The sequence below is a fragment of the Chiloscyllium plagiosum genome, chromosome 12, assembly GCF_004010195.1.
Source record: "Chiloscyllium plagiosum isolate BGI_BamShark_2017 chromosome 12, ASM401019v2, whole genome shotgun sequence".
In the NCBI taxonomy this organism is placed as follows: Eukaryota; Metazoa; Chordata; class Chondrichthyes; order Orectolobiformes; family Hemiscylliidae; genus Chiloscyllium; species Chiloscyllium plagiosum.
Window position 1 is genome coordinate 58,386,615 of NC_057721.1, and position 26,850 is coordinate 58,413,464.

The window sequence follows — 26,850 nt, forward strand, 5'->3', positions numbered from 1 at the left end:
CAGATGCTGGAATCCATGCTCCAGGCTTGCATTTCAGTGCAGTGCTGCAATATTGGATGAGTCATCTCTTGAATGAGCTGTTAAACTAAGGCTATGCCTTTTCAGAGAACCACTAACAAATCCCATGAAGCTAAACAAGGGTTAAGGGGCTCCTCAGTGATGTTACAGGCAAAACATACCTCCCAAGTAATAGGAGCTAATTGAACCCTCAGCCAACAGATCAGTTCTAAGCTCTAATGTCCTGCCGTTTCTAGTCCTGAATGGGCATTAACTCACTGGAGTAGGAGGCTTCACAAATAGCTCCATGCTCTATAATAGGGGAACCTAGTCAGTGCAAAAGATAAGACTGAAGCATTTGCCACAATCTTCAGTCATAACTGTCAAACGGATGATCCACCTCAAGCAATCTCCAGCCTCATGACTATTTGAAGCAAATTTCCTTCACTCCAGGTGATATCAAGGAACAGCTGAAGGAAACAGATAGCTGGAGCCAATTCTTTTCCCAACAAGATTCTGAGAATAGTACTGTTTTCCAGAACCAGTCAAGCTGTTATAGCACATTTGCAACATTGACATCTACCCAGCAATACACAATAGACAATAGGTGCAGGAGTAGGCCATTCAGCCCTTCGAGCCTGCACCGCCATTCAATATGATCATGGCTGATCATTCCTAATCAGTATCCTCTTCCTGCCTTATCTCCATAACCCTTGATTCCACTATCTTTGAGAGCTCTATCTAACTCTTTCTTAAATGAATGCAGAGATTGGGCCTCTACTGCCCTCTGGAGCAGAGCATTCCACACAGCCACCACTCTCTGGGTGAAGAAGTTTCTCCTCATCTCTGTCCTAAGTGGTCTACCCCGTATTTTTAAGCTGTGTCCTCTGGTTCGGCACTCACCCATCAGTGGAAACATGTTTGGAAAATGCAACACAAATCCAATTTGGCCAATTACACCTAAGCATTCTATGTGCAGTCATCAGTGAAGTGGTGGAAGGTATTGTTGACAATGATATCAATGGTTCCTAGTCAAAAATAAACTTCTCACCAATGCTTCAGTTTGGGTTCTGTCAGGGTCACTTAGCTCCTGACCTCATTACAGACTTGGTTTAACTATGGAGGAAAGAGCTGAGCTACAAAAAAATACAGAGTCTCTTGACTTCAAGGTTGCATTTGATTGAGTTTGAGATCAAGGAGCCTGTGAAAAACTAGAGTCAATGGAAATAGGGGGAATATTCCCCAGTGCCTGGAGTCATACTTAGCATAAAGTTTGGGGTCATTGGAGTTGAATCATCTCAGACATTACTGCTGGAGGTCCTCAGGATAATGTGCTAATAATATTCAGCTGCTCATGAATGACCTTCTCTCCATCATAAAGACAGGGTGGGAATGCTCACTGAGGTTTGCACAATGATCAGCAACATTTGCACCTCTTCAGATTCTTAAGTAGCTCATATCCATATGCAACAAAAACCATTTATTAGGCCTTGGTGTTGTCTAGGTTTTTGATTAGATTACTTACAGTGTGGAAACAGGCCCTTCGGCCCCACAAGTCCACACCAACCCTCCAAAGCGCAACCCACCCAGACCCATTCCCCTACATCTAACACTATGGGCAATTTAACTTGGCCAATTCACCTAACCTGCACATTTTTGGACTGTGGGAGGAAACCGCAGCACCCGGAGGAAACCCACGCAGACACAGGGAGAATGTGCAAACTCCACACAGAGAGTCACCTGAGGCGGGAATTGAACCCAGGTCTCTGGCACTGTGAGGCAGCAGGGCTAACCACTGTGGCATGGTGGCACAGTGGTTAGCACTGCTCCCTCACAGCACCAGAGACCTGGTTTCAATTCCCGCCTCTGGCGACTCTCTGTGTGGAGTTTGCACATTCTCCCTGTGTCTGCGTGGGTTTCCTCCGGGTGCTGCGGTTTCCTCCCACAGTCCAAAAATGTGCAGGTTAGGTGAATTGGCCATGCTAAATTGCCCATAGTGTTGGGTGGAGGGGTAAATGTAGTGGAATGGGTATGGGTGGGTTGCTCTTCGGAGGGTCTGTGTGGACTTGTTGGGCCGAAGGGCCTGTTTCCACACTGTAAGTAATCTAATCAAAAACCTAGACAACATCAAGGCCTAATAAATAGCAAGGAACATTTGCAGCACTTATGCATCAGGCAATGACTACCTCCAACACGAAAGTAACCCTTTGACATTCAATAGCATTATCAATATACAAATATATAAAATAGGAGCAGAGGTAAATGGTTCAGCTGCTTGAGATTGCACCACTATTGAATTTCAAATTCCTCATTTCCATCTACTGCTAACCCTGGATTCCCTTGCTAAACAAAAGTAAATCCATCCTGGACTTTAAAATATTCAGTAACCCCGAATCCATCACTTGCTGTGACTGAGCTCCAAAGCTGCACAACGTACTGGGAGAAAGTAAATCTCCTCAATTTGAATTCTACCTGAAAAAAACTCCCTCTAATTTTAAACAGTGCCCCCTAGTTCTGGATTGACCTTTCCTCATCCACCTTGGTTAGGACCATTCAGGATCTCTTATACTTCAAGCAAACACCCCCTTGTTTTCATGAATACAAGTGGAAACAAGCTCAGTGTGTCCACCCTTTCTTCCGAAGCCACCCACTAATTCTAGGTATCGATCTAGTAAACGTCTTCCAAATTGCTTTCATTGCATTTCCATCCTTCAAAAGCAGGTGCCAAAACTGCACACAGTATTTGACCTGTGGTCTCACCAATGCCTGTATATTTGAACCATAACATTCTTGATTATATATTCACTCCCTCTGGGAAGAAAGGATATCATCCAATTAGTCTTCCTGATTACATACTGTACCTGCTTACTAACTTCCTGTGACTCATGCACGAGAACATCTAAATCCCTTGCATCTCAAATTCTGCAGTCATTCTTCATTTAAATAATACTCTACCATAACTAAATCAATGTGCTGGGTTACCATTGGCTGGAACATCACCTGGAACAACCATATAAAAACTGTGGCTACAAAAGCAAGTCAGATGCTGGGAACTCTTGACAAGTTATTTACATCCTGTCTCCTCAAACGGGGTCATCCACAAACCACAAGTCAAGAGTGTGGCTGAATAGTCTGCAGTTGCCTGTTTTGACCCCTCTGATAGACCCAACAATCCCTAACACTGCCAGACCTAATATATTCTGAGTAATCCCGAATGGAGGATGGGAAAATTTTCTGGCTGTAACAGCTACTCCTTTATTGAGGTATTTTAGGTTTTGGAGGTGAATTCCTCGAATTCCAGGAGCAGCAATTACTGATTTATATACTGCCGCATTGTTTGGCACTTTGGAGAAAAAAAAGTCAAAACAACAGCAGTTTTAAAAGAGAGAGGAACAGACAAAGGAAATACATGGTGAGGTCAGTGCGGGAGAGAGAGGGGGATCTCATGGACATTTACGTATGAGGAGAAATTGATTAGGTTAGGATTGTCTTCACTGGATGAATGGGGTGGGATCTCATGGACACATAAAATACTAATAGGACTAGACAGTGTAGATGCAGGGAGGATGTTCCTGGTGGTGGATGTATCCAGAACCAGGGGTCACAGTCTGAGAATTCCGGGTGGACCATTTAAGATGGAGATGAGGAGCCATTTCTTCACCCAAAGAGTATCGAGTTTGTGGAATTCATTACCTCAGGAAGTAGTTGATGCCAAAACATTGTATTTATTCAAGAGGCAGCTAGATATAGCACTTGGGGCAAATGGGGTCAAAGGCTATGGGGACAAAGCAGGATTATGCTATAGAGTTGAAATATCAGCCATGATCATGTGGAGCATGCTTGAAGGGCTGAATGGCCTCCTCCTGCTCCAATCTTCTATGTTTCTATGTTTTTGTAACAGATGTAGTAGTGACCGAGAGCGGGAACTACTAATGATTGGGAGAGCCAATGAATAATACTTAGAGATAATGGCACAGTGATCTGGAGAGTGGGCAATCAGTGATCAAGGTGAGAGCAGTGATTGCATGAACCTTTCATTAATCTGATGGTGTAAACTTATTCAGTTCTAATGACTTGAAGATTCCAATCCATGCTGAACTGGTTTGGAAGCTCCACAGACTAGAAGTCATTTCTGTTGAATTTAATTGGTTCCCCTATGTGAACTCTTGATTCTCCTTCAAGGAGAAACTTTACTGAATGCCTGATTCTTCTGAACAATGAACTTGAACCTCATAATCTGAAGTCAAAATGAAGTTAATTGGCTTGAGGTGTTTCCTCTGTCTGTTATAAACTCAACAGTATAAGACTTTTATTCATTAACACTCAGGGGCTCTCCTAAGTACTTGATTGCAGTCACATATAGGCTTAAAAACGATGCATTTAATACATTGTCTAAATGACTTTCTGAGATTTTTGGAAAAAACAGTGCTGACACAGAACATAACAAAATCTATCCATTTTACTTTATATCCACTGTTCCCTGCATTTCCCAATCACTGCACCCCCATCCTCCTAATCATTGTTCCCTTTCCCAATTACTTCTCTCTCCACACTTTACTGTACCCTCTCCCAGTCTTAGTTCTCTTCCTCTCCCGGTCATTAAGCCCTCTCTCCTGATCACTGTTCTCTCACAATCATTGCTTCCCCACCTCCCTACCACCATCAAAAATAAACCTCTCTCTCTCACAATCACCACTCACTTCATTACTCATCATTTTCCCTATCCTCTATCAAGCGCTACTAGTTCCCTCTCCTGATTACTGCTCCTTCCCCAGTTACTGGCTCCCTCTTAGATCACTGTTTACCCTCTCTCTTGATCAGTAACTCCTCCCTTTCCCAATCACTGTTCCCTCCATCTCACAAATAGTACCTCCTCCTTGTCCCCATCACTTCTTCCCATTTACTGATTCTCCCTGTTTGAGTTTTCCCTGCTTTTTCTGATTACTGTTATTCTTCCGTCTCCCAGTTGTGTTCAGTGTCTTTCTCTCTCACACTCAATTCTTATGGCTGCTGTCCACCCTTTCTTCTCCCTTACATCTCCCTTTCCTGGTCCACTCCCTTCCATTCAATCACACCCCCTGCTCTCCCAGAAACTGTCTGAGAACTACTACCTGTGACCTGAAAATGTAATCCTTTTCTCCAGCTTTGCCTTGGATTGTTTGCCGCTCGTCGATTTTATATATTTCATATGAGGTATTAAGGCCATCTTTTTATTTGTTTGTTTCTTCATGGGATGGGGGGATTCTGGCTAGGCCGTCTTTGTCTGGTTGCCCTTCAGAAGTTTGAGGTGAGCCACCATCTTGAACCATGTAGGTCCACCCATGGTTCTGTTAAGAAGGAAGTTCCAGGATTTTGATGTATGACAGCAAAGGAATGGTGATATCGTTCCTAGAATCATAGAATCCCTACAGGCCATCAAGCCCATCGATTTACACCGATATTCTGAAGAACATCCCACCCACACCTTGGCCAGCCACTCTCCCCCCCATCCCGATAACCCCACATTTTCTATGGCTAATCTACCTAGCCTACACATCCCTGCACACTATGGGTAATTTAGTCCACCTAACCAGCGCATCTTTGGACAGTGGGAGGAAACTGGAGCACCCGTTGGAAACGCATGCAAACACGGGGAGAATGTGCAAACTCCAAACAGTCACCTATGGTTAGAATCGCATTCAGGTCCCTGGCATTGCGAGGCAGTAGTGCTAACCACTGTGCCACCCTTTTTTTTAGAAAACAAATCACATACATGCATATCCCGGGTCCATATCCATATTACACTTTCCTTGCAGGTAGGTTTCTGGTCAATTATTTTCTACATTTGCAAAAACTTTGAACATGAACAAAATATATACATATCTATCATGTGTACCAAACAATCTGAAGGCTAGACAGACGCCCAGATGAGACCAAGATCCTGGTCCAAAAGTTCCAGCGTTTTCTGCTATCTCCAAAGACACTTTCAAATTCTGTTCAAAGAGATCAGATTGGCACTTTAAGAGAGTAAAATGAATTTTTAAGAGCAAAGTCTGAATTAATTTCATAAATCTTCTGTAGGAGGGAATCAATTCCAGCTTGTTGAGGATCTGCCGACCCAATGAATTCAATTTCTGTCTGTGTTTGGAAACAATGTAGTCTGGAATGTCTGTTTCCAGCACTTCAATCCCAGAACTTCCCGATGCAGGTGAAAACTGGGAGCCAACTGCAAACAGCAAGTGAAACATGGAGGCCCAACATTCATTTCTCATTCTATGTTAGAAAAGGACATCCAAAGCAAATTGACAAAGGGTAGTTGAAAGAGACATTCAGATATTCCAGTATATCCCTGTTATCAGCCATGTATTTCGCATTTACATAAAATCCATTAACTGAAAGTACATCATATTCAATTTTGATGCTGTTTCTCTGATGGAAGGACACCACAATGCATTCCTTGAATACATTGAGAGGGTAGCTAAAGGTCTTTTTGCCAAGTCTTGATAGTGCGTAACTTGGTGGTCTTCCTATACATTTGTTGCGCTTGGGTCTCTGAGTAGTAGAAGATGCAGTGGGGAGGAGTCTCGGTGAGTTTCTATAGTGTATATTTTGCACCAGTCATGGAGGAGTGAATGTTTAAAGCGGTAGATGAGATAAAAGGCTGCTTCACCTTGGCTGGTATTGAGTTTCTTGAGTTTTGTTGGAGCTACACTCATCCAACAAGGAGATGGTACATCTATTACAATATGGTAAAAATATGCAAGCTAGAACTGATTTAAAAAATGACATTATAATTCTGCCCTATATTAAAATGTATTTTAAATAGATGAAGCAGTATCAACCTTTTTGAATAAGAAGTACTTTGAAAGGCCTGCGAAGGATTCATTTCCACCTGCACTTGATACTAGAGGAAGTAAATTCATGCAAAATAGTAAGTACAGACAAGATCTTTTGGGCTAAAATAAATCAAGGCTTCTTTTATATTTTTAGTTCAAGCTTTTCTTCCTGAATTAACTCATTTTTTTGAAGCTGACTGCATGTTGAGTTTGACATATTGTACCCGATTCTGTTCAGCTTTATCTCCTCTCAGTCATTCGTGTGTAACAAGATTAATGTATAATTAAAGTATGGAAATAAGTCTCTATACAAATTCTCAATAATAGATTTATAGGCTGCTAATCTACCTCTTTGGCCACATTGTGAATGCACATCCCAAAACTTTACGTTGCTGAGATATTTTTTGTACAAAGTTCCTACTGAGAAAAGTGGGACAAATAGATCACAGTGAGGCTGGTGTAGCCCACAGCCTCGACATGGTGACTTTCAAGGGGAAGAATGACCTTAGAAGAGGAGAGAGGTTGAAAAAGTATCTCAGCCCAATAAAACCCAAATGTGTTATATCAATAAACTAATAAGAACAATGAAATTGTTATTAATAAGATTGGAGGGAAAAGATATTGCTGACAAACCTCCTTTACAATTATGTAAACAAAATAAAAGTAGAAAACTTTATGATTTTGCTTGCTTGACCTTCTAAAAATCTTTTAACTAAATTCCAGTTGCAATACATCTAATGGAACTAAGATCACAAGATTTAGGAGAGCACTTCAAATAATGAAATGAAAGCTAAAAGCAGATTTCTAGTCACATTTCTAAAATAACTCTAACTCAGCTCAAAAGCAAAATACTGCAGCTGCTGTTATGGGCCAGGCCAAACCCCCTGACAACATTTCAAGAAAGTAGCCTATACTCTAAGTTTGCTAGTTCTTTTTAAGCAGATGGAAAGCGGAAATTCCAGGAGTGATGCAAATGCTCAAACCAGCTAGTTTTAAACAAAACAGAATTTATTTACAAGATTACTGAATGAAACACAAACAAAAGAGTACAGAATACAGAATAACTTAACCTATCCAAAAACCCAATAGATTGTCCCAATTTAATGATGCTGTTTCAAATACTTGCAACAATCCTCATAAACACTGCTAAGCACAAAAGGTAAAATAAAATATAGAGACTTATAGGAGTGATGTCAGGGAAGGTCACCATGCACCTGCCTCTTTGGGTTCAGCAGCTTCACAGTGAACAGTCAGACTGCCAAAACCAAACCAAACCAGAGGAGCTGGGAAAACTGGCCACTCCCCTTTCATTGCACAAGGACTTTTTTTAAAACTTGAAAACTTTTTGTCTGTGGCAGTATCTTTTAGCTATAATCAAATTGTCTCTAAAACCCATCAAACCTAGACTTTTGCTCTTATGATCGCTCTGAAAAAAAAAGCCAAGGACAGCATAACCTTGTTAAAGAAGCAGCATTGTCACACTGCTGAAAAACTGAAATAAAAATGGGAAATGCTGAGAAACCCTGACAGATCAGGCAGCATCTGTGGAGCAAGAAACAGAAGTAATCTTTCAGTTTGGTAACCTTTCATCTAACAAAAGATTAATGACATGAAACTGTATGTCTTTTCACAAATGCTGTCATATCTGCTGAAAAATTTCAGGTTTCTGTTTTTACGTTGTCAAATGATTCTGCTGGAATGCTTTTCTGACCCCTTATCTTAATGTCAACTTGGAGCGGGGTGAAGTCTCATATGGTTCATTGCATGTAACCCCAATTGTCTGTAATCTGTAAACCCATCAAGATTGTTTACAAAAGAAAACAAATCAAAACCTATAAAGCTGGAGAATGAAGCTGAACAGTTGTATCGAGCAAATTTAACATTGATAAATAGGATTATTTCACATTGACCTTGTGAAATAAGACTCAGAAAGGGAGCCAGATGGCAAACTCAGCCGTTATAATGTCTATATTTTGTATAATGTGTTGAAGCAACTTAAAAAGCAAATTAAATTCTAGGAAATACATGCATAAAATACCTGGAAATTATGCTATGGTGCAATGATCAGATTCCACTTGTGTTCAATCTGTTTCCTACACTATATAAAAAAAAATTGAATGAATTTGTAGAAAAGAATTGGAAAGCTGACCCCAAACCTAATAAGAAGCATGACAGAGAAAGAACAGAGGAATGTTTTTTTCAGTCTTTGATGTTTTGTTTAGTGATTTAGACAGGAGTGCAGAATGATCGAAACTTTTCATTGTTTATTATCACTGTTGTTTTTCTGATGTTAGGACTGAAATTCCTATCTGTGGTGAATTGGTTGAAAAATTGATTTTAGGAAATCAAATTTGCTCTTTAACATCACTTATACTACTGTCATTGTTCTTATTTATTCAGAAATAAATCAACAAACATCATCAAACAATGTTTGATGCTAATTAACACCTTCTCAAAGGGCAATCTTTGAAACACGAATTTTCAAAACTTGACCACACATTAAGAACTGAGCACTTTATACTAAAAAATTGAGAAACTCATCTCTAGCGTTGGGGCCTGCCATTGTTGTTCCAGCAGCAGGAAGTGCAGGAGAGTCGCGCAGGAGGCTGTCAGAGAGGTCACAAGGTTACTACATATTTGGGCGGTTGCTTTACCTGAAACACTATTCGGGTAGTGTCTCCCACCTATCCTCCTCTTCTAACCAAAAAAATAGTTCTGTGCGTCAGTGGATAAGGTGATATTTGTTTTCTTTCAAGTATCATTTTTGCAGCTGTCTATTTGGGAATTTAGAATAGCAGGAATGGAGGTTAGGGCAGTTGAATGTTCCTCCTTTAGTATGTGGGATGTAAGGGTCACCTCTAGTGTCTCTGCTGACTTCGTTTGTGGGAAGTGCACTCAACTCCAGCTCCTCGAGAACCGTGATAGGAAACTGGAGCTGGATGAACTTCGGATCAATTGGGAGGCGGAGGGGGTTATTAAGAGGAATTACAGGGAGGTAGTTACTCCACAGTCATGTGAAGAAGGTAGATGGGTTACCGTCAGGGGTAGGAAAGGGAACCAGCAGGCAGTGCAGGGATCTCCTGTGGTGGTTCCCCCAACAACAAGTATCCCATTTTGAATACTGTTGGGGGGTCGACTTACCAGGAGTAAGCAATGGGGAACAGAGTCTGTCCCTGCTGTTCAGAGGGGAAGGGGGAAGAGGAGCAGAGCTTTGGTCGTTGGGGACTCCATAGTTAGGGAGACAGATAGAAGGTTTTGTAGGAACAAGAGAAACTCATGATTGGTGTGTTGTCTCCCAGGTGCCAGGGTTCGTGATGCCTCTGATCATGCTTTTGGGATCTTTGAGGGAGAGGGGGAGCAGCCCAAGTCATGGTCCACATAGGCACCAATGACATAGGTAGGAAGAAAGATGGGGATCTAAGGCAGAAATTCAGGGAGCAGGGTTGGAAGCTTAGAGCTAGAACAAACAGAGTTGTTACCTCTGGTTTGTTGGTTGTGCCACATGCTAGTGAAGCAAGGTACAGGGAGAGCGAGGAGCTGAACATGCGGCTACACAGATGGGTCAGGGGGGAGGGTTTTGGATTCTTGGATAATTGGAATTCTTTCTGGGGAAGGTGGGATCTCTATAAACAGGATGGTCATCACCTGAACCAGAGGGATGCCAATACCTTGGGAGGGAGATTTGCTAATGCTCTTTGGAGGGATTTAAACTAATGCAGCAGGGAATGGGAACCTGAATTGTCGATCCAGTGTACAGGAGGTTGAGGGTGGTGAAGTCAGGGATAGGTTTACAAGGTCGCGAGAGGGCACCGGCAATCAGGTTGTTGGTTTGAAATGTGTGTACTTCAATGCCAGGAGTATCCGGAATAAGGTGGGTGAACTTGCAGCATGGGTTGGTGCCTGGGATTTCAATGTTGTGGTCATTTCAAAGACATAGCTAATGGAGGGACAGGAATGGTTTTTGCAGATTCCAGGATTTAGATGTTTCACAAAAACAGAAATGATGGTAAAAAGGGAGGGGGGAGGGTTGGGGGGTTGGGGGGCGATTGTGGGGACACTGTTAATCAAGAATAGTATTACAGCAGCTAAGATAACATAACGTTTGAGGATTCATCCACTGAGGTTGTTTGGGCTGACATTAGAAACAGGAAAGGAGAGGTAACCCTGTTCGGAGTTTTCTATAGGCTTCCACATTGTTCCAGGGGTGTAGAGGAAAGGATAGCAAAGATGATTCTTGATAGGAGTGAGAGTAACAGGGTAGTTGTTATGCGGGACTTTAACTTCCCCAATATTGATTGGGAATACTATAGTTCAAGTAGTTTAGATGGGTCAGTTTTTGTTCAATGTGTGCAGGAGAGTTTTTGGACACAGTATGGAGACAGGCTAACAAGGGGCGATGCCCTTTTGGATTTGGCACTGGGGAATGAACCCAGTCAGGTGTTAGATTTGGAGATAGATGAGCACATTGACGACAGTGACCATAATTCGGTTATGTTTACAATAGCAATGGTCAGGGATAGGTATATACTGCAGGGAAAGAGGTCTAACTGGGGAAAGACAATTTTGATGTGATTATGCAAGACTTAGAATGCAAAGGATGAGGAAGGAAACTTCAGGGGATGGACACACTTGAAACCTGGAGCCTATTCAAGGAACAGCTGCTTTGGGTCCTTGATAAGTATATACCGATCAGGCAGGAACGTAATTGTCAAGAGAGGGAGCCATCGTTTATGAAAGAGATTGAAGCTCTTGTCAAGAGGAGGAAGAAGGTTTATGTGAGGACGAGGCGTGAAGACTCAGGGGCTTGAGAGTTATAAGTTAGCCAGGAAACATCTGAAGAGAGGACTAAGAAGAACTAGGAGGGGACATGAGAGGTTGTTCGCGGTTAGGATCAAGAAAAACCCTAAGGCCTTCTATAGGTATATCAGGAATAAAAGAATGTCTAGAATAAGATTAAGACCAGTCAAAGATAGTAGTGTGAATCTGTGTGTGGAATCTGAGGTCATAGGGGAAGCGCTTAATGAATACTTTTCAACAGTATTCTCATTGGAAAAGGGCAATGTTAGTGAGAATACTGTGAATCAGGCTGCTAGATTAGATGGGATTGAGGTTGACAAAGAGGAAGTTTAACTAATTTTGGAAGATCTGAAAATAAATAAGATCTCTGGGCTGGATGGGATTTATCCTCAGATTCTCTGGGAAGCCAGGGAGGAGACTGCAGAGCCTTTGGCTTTGATCTTTATGTCATCATTGTCGACAAGAATAGTACCAGAAGACTGGAGGATAGCAAATGTTGTCCCCTTGTTTAAGAAGGGGAGTTGGGACAACCCTGGTGTTTATAGGCCAGTGAGCCTTACTTTGATTGAGGATAAGGTGTTGGAAAAGGTTAGAAAAGATAGGATTTATAAACGTCGAGGAAGGAATAATTTGATTAGGGATAGTCAACACGGTTTTGTGAATGGTAGGTCGTGCCTCACTAACCATTTGAGTTCTTCGAGAAGGTGACAAAGCAGGTGGATGAAGATAAAGTGGTTGATGTGCTATATATGGACTTCAATAAGGTGTTTGATAAGGTTCCACACTTTAGGCTATTGCACAAAATATGGACTTTCGGGATTGAAGGTGATTTAGCAGTTTGGATCAGAAATTGGTGAACTGAAAGAAGACAGAGGGTGGTGGTTGATGGGAAATGCTCATCCTGGAGTTCAGTTACCAGTGGTGTGCCACAAGGATCTGTTTTGTCATTTTTATAAATGGGCATCAGACTATTTTCACAGGTTAGCACAATATCGAAGGCCAAAGGGCCTGAACTGCACTGTAACATTCTATGTACTATGTTCTCTGTTCACTTCATGAAGCTTAAAAGTTTGAAATAATAAAGTAAGTGCAGAAAACCCTTTTGCCTGAGAGAGAGCCACTAAATATGAATATGTAGATCAAATAACTTCCAAAAGAATGGAGAAACGTGATAATGCAGATGGTTATTAGGCCCAAGAGAAGTGGGCAAATCAGCCAGCTGAACCTGCTTTGCCTTTCTTTGAATTAATTCAGAGACCCAAAGAATTTGAATTTTAAATAATGGAATTAAAGGTCTAATGATAACCACAAAATCACCACCAATTATCGGAAAAGCTCATCTGGTTCATTCATGTCCTTTAGCGAAGGAAACTGATCTGGTCTTCATGTGACTCCAAACACACATCAATGTGGCTGACTCTTACCTGCCCTCTGGGCAACTAGGATGGGCATTAAATGCTGGTCTAGCCACTAATGCCCAGATCCGTGAATGAATAAATAAAATATCATGGCTGATCTAATTGTAACACCAAATTCAACTTCCTGCCTATCCCTGATAATGTTATATCTTCCTTAAGAAGAATTTCTCCACCTGCATCTGAAAAATAATCAAGAACCCTGCCTCTACCACATTTTCAAAGGTGTTATGAGATGAAGAAAGTTTTTTATCCCAAAATATTTCTTTTATCTGAAGTTATTTTATTGTTAATTTTCCAGTTTGCAGTGGTTTTGCCCTGAGCAGATAGGCAACGGTAATCAATTAGTTGCATTCTAAGCATGCAATTCAGAGTAAGTTGACATGTTGGGATGAATCTCAGATCAATATTTTTGAACTACGTTAGCTGGCTAGTGACAATCTTATTGGTCAACTTGCTAACCTAACTCATTTGCTTTGAGCAACACATTTAATAAACTCTTCACGAGGCCATTCATTATTGAATCCATGCTAGCTCTCATTAGACGCCAAGCACCAACATCTCAGAGCACTCCACACGGGCAATGACCACAGGCACTCCACATCCACCAACATTGGCTTCTGATATGTACCAGCTTTGAAGAATGCTTTTGGCACATTTCCAATCCGCTTATAGGATGTTTCTGCACTTAAAATACAACTATCATTGTAATATGCAGCAAAGGCACTGTGTGCTCAGCACACATGCCCAGATCTTGGATTGAACCAAGCAGCATCTCTGGGTTCTTTGCTTGATGTCATAGTGCTCACTCACCTTGAGCCTACCTGGATGCTCACAACATCCCTGCCTTGTATTGCCTTGCCTTTTTGAGCTTTGCCATTTCAACCGAAAATAGGAGGTCTATATTACTTCTGTCTTGCTGACCCATTTAGCACAGACATAAAGCCTACAAGCTTTTCATGGTTTCCAGTGAGGTCAACGGTCCATTGTCTTCTCTTAGGGCCTCAGCACAGTAAAACAAGGGCAGCCTCTGATACCAGTCTAGGTGTTTGGCCACTCACTCAGGGCAGTCAGACTCCAACTGCTTCCCAAATAAGGATGAGAAACCAAACACTGGCGGTTCACCACCCATCTTAACTTTGTCTCCTCCATTGTGGGCTTTCTTCATCCTGGAATGAGAGAGGTGCTGGCATTTATGGAGGTGAAAGCGACAGATGTTACAGGTGGCACAGGTAGAAAAGTGTCCCAAGTGAGTGAGTAGGCAGTACAGAGGGCATGCAGGGTTTAGGAGTTGATGGTTGGGCGAGGGTGGGTGTGGGAAGACCTTGTAGACATTAGTGAGAGTGATAGAGCATGAGCCTGGGTGGGAGATGGGTGCAGTAACAAAGAGAGAATGAGTGACAAGTATCAGAAATGAGACATTGATGGAGTGGAAAAGGTCATTGACTTTTTTCTGATATTGCTGTACATTCCTCAGATGGCTGAAAATGCCTTAATGTGGGTGGCAATCTTGGACTAGAGTTGAGAGTGTAGTGCTGGAAAAATACAGCAGGTCAGGCAGCATCTGAGGAGCAGGAGAATTGATGTATTGGGCATAAGCCCTTCATCAGGAATGAGGTAGAAGAACCTCTTCAAGGTAGGCATCCTTGGAAGACACTTTGCAGTAAGGTTAAAATCAGCTAGTAGAAAGTGAGGACTGCAGATGCTAGGGATCAGAGTCGAGAGTGTGGTGCTGGAAAAGCACAGCAGGTCAGGCAGTATCCGAGGAGCAGGAGAATCGACGTTTCAGGCATAAGCCCTTCATCAGGTCATTCCTTATGCCCAAAAAGACAATTCTCCTGCTCCTCGGATGCTGCCTGACCTGCTGGGCTTTTCCAGCACCACACTCTCGACTCTGATCTCCAGCACCTGCAGTCTTCACTTTCTACTACGTAATCTTGGACCAGTCTAAGTGGAGTGGTGCCATAACTTTTACTGCTGGTCCTTGGGAAGGTGGAAGCCCCATGTTTGTAGAATCCTGTCAAACAGGACCTCCTGATTCTGGCCACAAAGTGGGTGTCAAATTTCCCTTGCCTGCCTTTTCTGGGGCAAATGTCAGGACAGCAGGGCAGCTCAGGACTGACACTGCTTGTCTGGATATACAGTGAACTTTTAAAGATGGCATGGGCACAAAGGATACTGGTGAATTCTGGGATATCTGCTGAGTGACAAGTTGTTCCGGAAATGGTGTTTGGTTAAATGGGGTTGGAATTGGACATAACATTATCCAGCCGTTTGTGCAAGGATTACGGAATGGCATCAAGAAGTACTAGTGTGTTGTTGCAAGTTAGTTGTGGTAAAGTAGGTGAGAATATATAGCATGGCATTTAATGGGAATTCGTTGGTGATAATTTGTTAGCATTTGTACATGGCTCGGATCCAGAAATCAGTTATTTATTAACGTATTCTGTGCCAATCATTTTAACTGCACTGTGATTAGTCCTTTTCCTTCTCCTCCTGTGTTACTGCTGGACACTTTGTACTTTTAAATATGGTGAAGCAATGCTGATTGCAGGAGACTGTAATTGTTCGTGACTGCGCTTCTAGGTTATAGACAATCACTCTGCTACAGCCATCTGAGGAGTGAAATGTTTGTCTTGACTTACCAAAACTATGCTCAGCAAAAATCTGACATATGCTCCCTATATTTACATCCACTGCTGCTCAAACTTCTTTCTTGTTTGTGCAGATGGTGATCTGAACTGTAGTTGTAAACTCTTGACACTGACAGCAGCTCCGTTCATCCTATAAAAAAATTAAATAACACTGGCAATGTGAACTCCTCCATAATGAAGGCATAATGGCTGCTGTTAGCATATCAACTATTAACTTGTGTGGTCATGTTTTTGTGATTAATACAACACCTGAAGATTAACCAAACATTGGCTGAGGAACCCTCATGCTGAGAGTCGTGCCTACCATACTCTGTTGTGAACACTTCTACCCAGTAAGAATTTGGAATCCTGACCATCTGATATCTCCTATTCAAAAAGTAACAATCATATTGTCTTTTGATAAATGTCATTTGCTTGATATATTTGGAGATAGAAGTTTCATTTGGTAGATACTTCCTACTTGGAATAATCTGATGGTAGGAGCAAACTTTAGCTCCATCCAAGGTGTTTTGTTGGCTGTCAGTCAGTGCTGTAAAAAAATTTTGTATTTGGGAAGGTGCTTTCTTGCTAAATGGCAGCTATCTTCCAGGGTGGAGTGTTTGGCTGTCTTGTGTTTGAACTGGGTAATAATATTTATTCATTTTACACATGCCTTCACCTATAGATCTCCAGACATTCTAATGAAAGTCAGCATAATTTCAGAGGACCATGACTGCTCTCGGGATGTAGGTTTGTTCGCTGAGCTGGAAGGTTCATTTTCAGATGTTTCGTCACCATACAAGGTAACAACATCAGTGAGGCCCCAGATGAAGCATTGGTGGTATGGCCCGCTTTCTATTTACGTGTTTAGGTTTCCTTGGGTTGGTGATATCATTTCCTGTGGTCTTATCATTTCCAGTGGTGATGCCATTTCCTGATTCTTTTTCTCAGGGGGTGGTAAATGGGATCCAAGACAATGTGTTTATTGATAGAGTTCTGGTTGGACTGCCATGCTTCTCAGAATTCTCGTGCATGTCTGTGATTGGCTTGTCCTAGGATGGATATGTTGTCCCAGTCGAAGTAGTGTCCTTTCTCATCTATATGTAAGGATACTAGTGAGAGTGGGTCATGTCTTTTTGTGGCTAATTGATGTTCATGTATCCTGGTGGCTAGTTTTCTGCCTGTTTGTCCAATGTAGTCTTTGTTACAGTTCTTGCAAGGTATATTGTAAATGACATTAATTTTGCTTGTTGTCTGTATAGGGTCTTTTAAGTTCATTAGCTGCTGTTTTATTGTGTTGGTGGGTTTGTGGGCTACCATGCTGCCATGATGCCTGAGTAGTCTGGCAATAATTTCTGAGATGTCTTTGATGTCGGGGAGAGTGTCTAGGGTTTCTGCACATGTTTTGTCTGCTTGTTCGGGTTTGTTGCTGAGAAATCGGCAGACTGGGCTCAACCTGAGTTACAAATCTTCTCAAAACTCACTAAGACTGATCTCTCATTAGAGAGACATTGGTCAGTCAATGAGTTGAGGGGCGAGGCTGAGATGGCAGCGCCTTCATGGTGATTTCCACTCGTTCAGGAATTGAGGCAATGCTGTTGGCATCACAAACCAGCTGCCCAGACAGCTGAGTTAACTGAGCTCCTTTATTGAGAAATGGCCAGAAACAAATCTTCAGACTGCTTTATTTTACAGACGTTATGTGGTCATCCCAAATGACAGTGCAAATAAACTGCGTTTTCTCCACAAAGTTTCACGACGCTGCTCAAAAATTGAGAAAAAATACTAAGTCACATGTGCCGTCATGGGTTGACACAAATGTTTTTGGCATTCTTTTGGGACAATGTCTCACTGCAAAAACAAACCAGCTGCAACTTTGCTACCGACCCACGGCTATGTTTTACATTCTGCACTTTTAAATTATAATTTTATTGCCCGTTTATCAATGGCTTTCTTTTTCTTCAATTTGTATTCACATGAGGCTAAAGGAAGATGCCTCCAACTTCTTATCCATTTTATTATTGCCTTAATGGCCTCCTCTCCCAAATGGATTGCATTTCATTGGTGCTTTTTGGGTAATAAAATATTCTCAGGGAATTCACAGGAGGGTTAGCAAACAAAATTTGACACAAGGTCTCTGTGGGGTTATTAGAAAGGTGACCAAAACATGAACAGGGATTCTTTATTTAGAACCACTAGAAAAGAAGAAAGAGAGAGAGCCAAAGCGGGAGAGATTTAGGGAGGGAATTGCAGAGCTTACGTGTTGAAGTTAAAGGAATATTTGTTGGCTGAAGAATAAAATTGTGAGATGCCCAAAAGACCGAATTTAAAGAATACAATAATCTCAGAGAGATGAAAGTGATTACAGAGGTAAGAAGGGGTGTGGCCACAGATTGGCTTTAAAAAAAATGATGACAATATTTAATTGGAAACATTGCCTGATCAGGAGGTAATGTTGGCCAATGAAGTAAGGAGTGATGTGTGAATGGGACATGGTGGGAGTTAGGATACCAGCAGCGGAATTTTGGATGAGGCTGAGTTATTGGAGGGTGGAAGTTGGTGGAAGTTATAGAGTCATAGAGTCATAGAGATGTACAGCACAGAAACAGACCCTTTAGTCCAACTCATCCATGCCAACCAGATACCACAACCCAATCTAATCCCACCTGCCAGTACCTGGCCCATATCCCTCCAAACCTTTCTTATTCAATATAACCATCCAAATGCCTTTTAAATGTTGCAATTGTATCAGCTTCCACCACTTCCTCTGGCAGCTCATTCCATGCATATACCACCCTCTGCGTGAAAAGGTTGCCCTTTAGGTCTCTTTTATATCTTTCCCCTCTCACCCCAAACCTATGCCCTCTAGTTCTGGACTCCCCCACCCCAGGGAAGATACTTTGTCTATTTATTCTATCCATGCCCCTCATGATTTTATAAATCTTGATAAGGTCACCCCTTAGCCTCTGATGCTCCAGGGAAAACAGCCCTTGCCCATTCAACACCTCCCTAAAGCTCAAATCCTTCAAACCCGGCAACATTCTTGCAAATCTTTTCTGAACCCTTTCAGTTTTAGAATATCCTTCTGATAGAAAGGACACCAGAATTGCAAGCAATATTCCAAAAGTGACCGAACCAATGTCCTGTATAGCCGCAACATGACCTCCCAACTCCTGTACTCAATGTTCTGACCAATAAAGGAAAGCATATCAAATAACGTCTTCACTATCCTATCTACCTGCGACTCCACTTTCAAGGAGCTATGAACCTGCACTCCAAGGTCTCTTTGTTCAGCAACACTCCCCAGGACCTTACCATAAAGTATATAAGTCCTGCTAAGATTTGCTTTCCCAAAATGCAGCACCTCGCATTTATCTAAATAAAACTCCATCTGCCACTTCTCAGCCCATTGGCCCACCTGATCAAGATCCTGTTGTAATTCAGGGCGGCACGGTGGCACAGCAGTTAGCACTGCTTCCTCACAGCGCCAGAGACCCAGGTTCAATTCCTACCTCAGGCAACTGTCTGTGTGGAGTTTGCACATTCTCCCCGTGTTTGTGTGGGTTTCCTCCTGGTGCTTCGGTTTCCTCCCACAGTCCAAAGATGTGCAGATCAGGTGAATTGACCATGCTAAATTGCCAGAAGTGTTAGGTAAAGGGGTAAATGTAGGGGAATGGGTCGGGGTGGGTTGCTCTTCGGAGGGTTGGTGTGGACTTGTTGGGCCGAAGGGCCTGTTTCCACACTGTAAGTAATCTAATCTGAAGTAACGTTCTTCACTGTCCACTACACCTCCAATTTTGGTGTCATCTGCAAACTTACTAAGTATACCTCTTATGCTTACATCCAAATCATTTATATAAATGATGAAAAGTAGTGGACCCTGCACCGATCCTTGTGGCACTCCACTGGTCACAGGCCCCCAGTCTGAAAAACTACCCTCTACCACCACCCTTTGTCTTCTATCTTTGAGCCAGTTCTGAATCCAAATGGCTAGTTCTCTTTGTATTCTATGAGATCTAACCTTGCTAACCAGTGTCCCATGGTGAACACTGTTAAACACCTTACTGAAGTCCATCTAGATCACATCTAACACTCTGCCCTCATTAATCCTTTTTGTTACTTCTTCAAAAACTCAATCAAGTTTGCGAGACATGATTTCCCACACACAAAGCCATGTTGACTATTCCTAATCAGTCCTTGCCTTTCCAATACATGAACATCCTGTCCCTCAGGATTCCCTCAAACATCTTGCCCACCACCAGCATCAAACTCACTGGTCTACAGTTCCCTGGCTTGTCCTTCCCACCCTTCTTAAATAGTGGCACCACATGAGCCAACTTCCAGTCTTCCAACATTTTTCAAGATGTCACCATCTATTTCCTTACATTCTATATCTTCTATGTCCTTTTCCACTGTAAATATTGATGCAAAATACTCGTTTAGTAACTGCCCCAACTCCTGCGGCTCCACACAAATACCGCCTTGCTGATATTTGTGGGGCCCTATTCTCTCCCTAGTTATCCTTTTGTCTTAACGTATTTGTAAAAACCCTTTGGATTCTCCTTAACTCTATTTGCCAAAACTATCTCATGTCCCCTTTTTGCCCTCCTCATTTCTCTCTTAAGTATACTCCTACTGCCTTTATACTCTTCTAAGGATTCCCTCGATCTATCCTGTCCATACCTTACATATGCTTCCTTCTTTTTCTTAACCAAACCCTCAATTTCTTTAGTCATCCAGCATTTGCCTTATTTCCCAAGAATAGGTCAAGTTTTGTACCTTCTCTAGTAGGTACATCCACATACTGAACCTGAAAATGTTCTTGTACACGCTTAACAAATTCCTCTCCATCTAAACCCTTAACACTGTGGCAGTCCCAGTCTACTTTAGAAAGTTAAAATCCCCTACCATAACCACCGTACTATTCCTACAGATAACTGAGATTTCCTTACAAATTTGTTTCTCAATTTCCCTCACTATTAGGGGTTCTATAATACAATCCCAGTCAGGTGATCATCCCTTTCTTATTTCTCAGTTCCACTCAAATAACTTCCCTGGATGTATTTCTGGGAATATCCTCCCTAAGTACAGCTGTAATTCTATCCCTTATCAAAAACGCCACTTCCCCTCCTTCTTGCCTCCCTTTCTGTTCTTCCTGTAGCATTTATATTCTGGAACCTTAAGCTGCCAGTCCTGTCCATCCCTGAGCCATGTTTCTGTAATTGCTATGACATGCCAATCCCATGTTTCTAACCATGCCCTGAGTTCATGTGCCTTCCCCGTTCGGTCTCTTGCATTGAAATAAATGCAGTTTAATTTATTAGTCCTACCTTGTTCTCTGCTTTGTCCCTGCCTGCCCTGACTGTTTTACTCGCCTTGTTCACAACTGTACCAGTTTCAGATTAAAATCTTTCCTCATTATCTCCCTGGTTTCCCACCACCCCACCTTACTAGTTTAAATCCTCCTGAGCAGCTCTAGCAAATTTTTCTGCCAGTATGTTAGTCCCCTTCCAATTTAGATGCAAACGGTCCTTCTTGTGCAGGTCACTTCTACCCCAAAAGAAATTCCAAATGATCTAAAAATGTGAATTGTTCTCCCGTACACCAGCTCCTCAGCTATGCATTCATCTGCTCTATCCTCCTATTCCTGCCCTCACTAGCTTGTAGCACCGGGAGTAATCCAGATATTATTACTCTCGAGGACCTCCTTTTTAAATTCCTGCCTAACTCTCTGTAATCTCCCTTCAGAATCTCAACCTTTTCCCTTCCTATGTGATTTGTTCCATTGTTCCTCCTGCTGGCCCTTCTCCCCCTTGAGAACATTCTGCACCCTCTCTGAGACATCCTTGATCCTGGCACCAGGGAAGCAACACATCATTTTGATTTTTCGCTGCTGGCCACAGAAACGTCTATCTGTACCTCGGACAATCGATTGCTTGGAACCCAACGTACCTCTCATTACATTAGTGTCAGTCTCAGTACCAGATACTTGGCTGTTCATGCTACATTCCTGGGAGAATCCATCACTCTCTACATTTTCCAAAACAGCATATTAATTTGAAATGGGAATAGCAGCAGATGATTCCTGCACTCCTTGCCTCCCTCTCTTACCTTTCCTAGAGTTAACCCATCTATGTGACTGTATCTGAGACTTCCCCCCTTCCTATAACTGCTATCCAGCACATCCCCTTGCTCTTGTAAATTCCTCATTGCCTCTAACTGCCTTTCCAACTGATCCATTCAATCTGATATGATTCGCACCCAATGGCATTTATTGCTGATATAATCCTCAGTAACTCATAAACTCTCCCTGACCTCTCACATCTGACAAGAAAAGCCTATCACTCTACTAAGGGCCATTTTTGCTTCTTTCAATCTACAGACCCAGAAAATAGCCAAAGTGGTTATGTTTTAGAAGTGACCTGTATAATGGAAGGGGAGTGGTCAGTTCTAGAAACTGAAGTTTGAGTGGGGGTTCTGCTGTGGGCTATATGGAAACAAGCTGCTCGACTCTCTCTCCTTCAGCCCTTCTAATTTCTACCTGTAAGCCTTTGTTTCATTTTTACTGTGGTTAAGGCGGTTTGCTTATTGGGACTGTTGTGTATATTCAGAACAGCATAATTAAATCTAGTTTGGAGAGACTGAGTTCTGTAAGGGTTCTTTATTCTGTTATTTGTGTTTCATTGTGTAATTTTGTGAATAAATTTTTGTCTGTTTTAAAACCTGTTATTCACCTAGCTAACTTACTCCAGGTAATTTTCACTTACTGAAACAATTTCCAAAATTATGGTTTGGGCAGCCTGGTTCAGAATGTTTTGAGTGGTCTGGCTTAGCCCATAACATAAGGAACAGAGAGCTCTAAGAGTTTGCTATATTTGATTGTGAAAAGACCATATCTTTTTATTTTAGTATTTTTAACTGTGGCCTGAAACAGGAAAATAACTATTTTAAAAGCTAAGTACTGCTGAAGGATAACTGCATGATTTTGAAAGCAAGCAATATGTTACTCATTGTATGCATTATTTACATACTTACTAGTTTTTAGGCAGTAGCAAGATGAGATGCAGATGATCCAGAGCCAAGTGTGTGTACAATTGAAGATTTAGCCAGAAACTAAATGTTGTTGATCCACTTGTGGACTGTTGATCAGTTATTGATGACAAACATCTTTTGCCTTCTAGCATCTATGTAATTTGTTCCCAGGTAACTGAACAAGATAGAGATGTGAACAAGACAGTGAGAAGCCTTTAGATCTCCATCAGCTCCACAGTTCTCCTGTTCTCTGCAGCAAAAGCTACTTTAAGTTAGAAGAAAGTCACTATCATTTTTCCTTTATTTTCATAAGTGCTTGTGCACACAACTGAATTGTTTCTTTTCCATCACCAAGTCACTGTGGTACTTTTCATTGATTATCTGCCACCACTTAATCACCAGTGTTTCCAGTTAATCAAATTATGGGCAAATCCTCGCAAGGCCAATGCAGACCACCAAAGCTGAGGGAGAGACAGGCAAGAAGGACCACCAATGGTGAGGAAGAGACAGGGGAGATGGAGCAGCTAAATCAAAATGGAGTTGAATGGTGCAAAAGTCAATTTATTTTTATTTTTTAAATTTTTTAAATGTATTTTATTTTAAAATTTTTAAAATATTTTTAAATTCTTTTCTTCAACAATTCTAATTCGATGTGTCTAACTTGACACCATCTACCACCCCCTGAGAGAAAGAACTGGAATGACACCACAGGAAATGATGTCACCACAGGAAATGACATCACCAAATCCAAAGCAACCTAAATAGAAAGCAGGAATCATGTACAGTGCTTTGCCTGAAGGCCCACTGAAGATGCTACCTGATAGGGTGACGAAACGTCTGGAAATGAACCTTCCAGCTCAGTGAGCATATCTACATCCAGAACTCTGTGTATCCTACAGACCAATATAAACATCTAGAGAAGGAAGAACAAGAAGCAATGTTCTGCTCAGCACAAGAACCATCTCAACAGATCCTGTGAGCAGGGACAACTAAACTGCTTTTCCAGTTTTTCCTTTCACCCATAATACCATTTGTTTTCCTGCCTGTATCTTTCTGTGCATGTGTTAATTGTTTATAAAGGCCTTAGAGTTTTAACTAGTAGAGTTATTTGACAGTTGTTCACAATCATTTGCCTGTAGCTAGGGTCTATCAATACAGAAACCTATTCCATTAATTTTTCAACCTCTGTCTGAAAATCAGATAACGTGGGGAATACTACACATTTTTAAAAACATCTTCTACTGTTTTGATGACTCTGGAAATAACAGAACTTGATTTTTACCTCAGTAAAGCATAACAACTGCTCCAAAACATTACTTTACATTCATTTCTGCCTCGCGATACTATTGGGCCCTATTGCAAGGGCCTTAAATAGGTCATTCATGGATCACTCAAGGGATATTTAAAGCTGACAGGCAGCAAAAATTAAAGTCAGCATGTATCTGAGAGAGAGATGCTGAATTCATATTAGCTGTTACCAGTGTTGAACTACATGGGTTACTATAACGAGGGCTCAGGGAAGACATAGGAGCTGTGAAATGCTCATAAGAAGCTAATATACAATTAATAGTTCAGTACAGCAGCACATGAGGTTGAAACCCCACAAAGAATACTCTCTTTATGCAACTGAGCTAGACTAGAACTCAGGAAGTAAATTTGAGTTAAACGTCCAGTTTGTGAAAGGCTGGAGTTGTGCCTGTGAGTTAGTGCAGAAGTGCAGTTTGCAAGTGCAACATAATCCTAGAAAAAGAAGGGGGAACCATCAGAATGAGAGCAGTCATTGAAGTAGTCCACTGTGGAAAGACTTTTGAGAGAAGGCCAAGTCATCGTAAGTGAAAAGTCGTAGTATCTTGTGAAGTTTTTAATGAAATTTGGGGACATAGTGTCTGAGGGGGATTGCTGAGAACTACATGAAGTCTGTCTCAATCATGATTGTTTCACTTGTGCTATTTGATGTCTGTTTGATCATTGTTTTTCTTTGATTGATGTTTGCCCCATGTTAGATTTGGGATTTTAGAACATAAGTCACATCTATTATTGTTTGGCATAATTTATGCCAGAACTGGAAACACAGAATCCAGGCCTTCACCCTCCTCTTGCCCCAAGCATACTGCAGGAAGAGGTGCACTTACCATAATATAGAAAGGATCCAGGTGTAGTAGATATTAGATTCTGAAGGACTTGGTTTGCAACTTGCACAAGTTATGGTAAAACATCTGGAGAATTATGTGAGAAATTCAGTGAGGCCTGTCCCAATGTCAGAAACAATTTGCATTTTTCAACAGAGGTCTGGGTACTGAGACAAGATTGTCATTAAGGAATGATGAGATGCCTGTTGCCAGGGATTATTTCTTTTTTCAGTCTCAATAACTTTAAATCCCGACTCATCATCATTCAGTTTCCTCTCGTACGACAGAACAGAGAGGAATCAGATGCCAAGAATTCCTGACATGTATGTCAAAAGGGTACCTGCTGATTCCAGTTTGCTGCTTGCTCCTCCAGACGGCCATCCTGGACACCTGACACCAACATGCTCCATGGGTAGCATTTGCACAAACCACAAGTCCACAGACCCTGACATCTGACATGTGACAGTCTCTCTGCAGCATTGTAGTGCATCTGTGATCCACATATAGTATGTTTTTGGACTGTAATGCTGCAATTTTGAGTGCTAGTATCTTTTATTGCGATGTTGCTGCAAGACCACTTTTTATGCAGGGACAGACACCCAGCTCATGGATTAGATAAGACTGCATTTCAGAGCTGTTCGTTTGCTCTGTTAGTGCTCCCTCATTTTTAACTTGTACAGGAGCTTACACTGCCACTCCCTTGCCTTGCCTTTTGAGCTTTGTCCCTCACCGAGAGCATAAAGGCTTGTGACATTCTTGTATTGCTATGTAGTACTGACATGAAGCCAGGCAGCTTATCGTGGTCATTTAGCAGCTTATCGTGGTCATTTAGCAGTCAGCAGTCAAACAGGCGGACATGTTGCTATGTGGCACATTGCTACATCTGTCTCACACCTGCCCCATGTGCCAGCAGCATATACTGCAAACACACTGCATATGTGCTGCAAGCAAATGGCCATGTCTCAGGGTAGCCCTTGCTGATATCCTGGGAGGTGCCTGTCAGTCAGGAGTTCATGGCACCGTTAACTCCAGGGCAGTTTCCAATATCAGCCCAGGAGTTTCGACAAGTCCAGATTGGGGCAGTCACAATGACATTGTGGATCAGGGGATTTTGGGTGTGGAGAGCAGAAGTATTATTGGGAGCAATTAAGACTTAGAAGACTGTTTCAAAAAATCACTTACAATAGAATGGATGAATCCTAATATTTGTTCTTAAGTACCCAAATTCACATCTTTCCATGGATTTGATGGTAATTCTATGGCAAAGATATAGTGAGAGTTAAACTGTAGCTTCTGGAGAACCAGTGAAACTCAAAAAGCAACACTAATTCCCCTGAGTATATGCATGTGTTTGATGTTGATGTCCAATTGTTTAATAATGGTGAGTGCTGATAGCCTCATCTTTGTTTCTACCGCAAGATTCAGGCCAATAATATTTGAAAGGGAATTGTAAATGGGAAAAAGCATATGAGAGAGGGATAATATGATAATTCTTTCAAATAACCAGCACAGGCGTGATGGCAGTGATACATATCATTCTATGTTATACGATTCTATGATTCTATAATTTGTTGACAGTAAATTTCTATTTATAAGGGCAATCTTTCGCAAAATACATCCATCTTGACACCTATATACAGCTCCTGTTTCTATTTGTTTGTGATGCACTCATCAGTGGACATGACAATGTGCTTACAATAGAAATAGGCAGCCTTATGTTAATTGTTTATTTTCTGTCATTTTTAGGAGTTGGATATGTGTGATAATTGGTCCAAAAGATTTCAAGCTTTCCAAAAAATTCTTTTTCAATATTTATTATCTAGGTTTAATTTTTTGTAATTAATCTCTTAATTTCAATGGCCAGTATTTATTACCCATCAGGCAGTTTAGAGTCAAACACATTACTGTGGATTTGGAACTACGTATAGGCCAGACCAGGTAAGGATGGCAGATTTCTTTCTCTAAAATGAACCAGATGGGTTTTTTCAACAATTGGCAATCATTGCACTGTTAATTCCAGACTTTCTTTAAA

The 26,850-nt window shown here is 41.6% G+C and overlaps 1 pseudogene; it reads right to left on the reverse strand.

Moving 5' to 3' along the window:
• Nucleotides 1-5,804: 5,804 nt before the first annotated feature.
• Nucleotides 5,805-25,221, reverse strand: LOC122555526 (annotated as a pseudogene).
• Nucleotides 25,222-26,850: the final 1,629 nt, after the last annotated feature.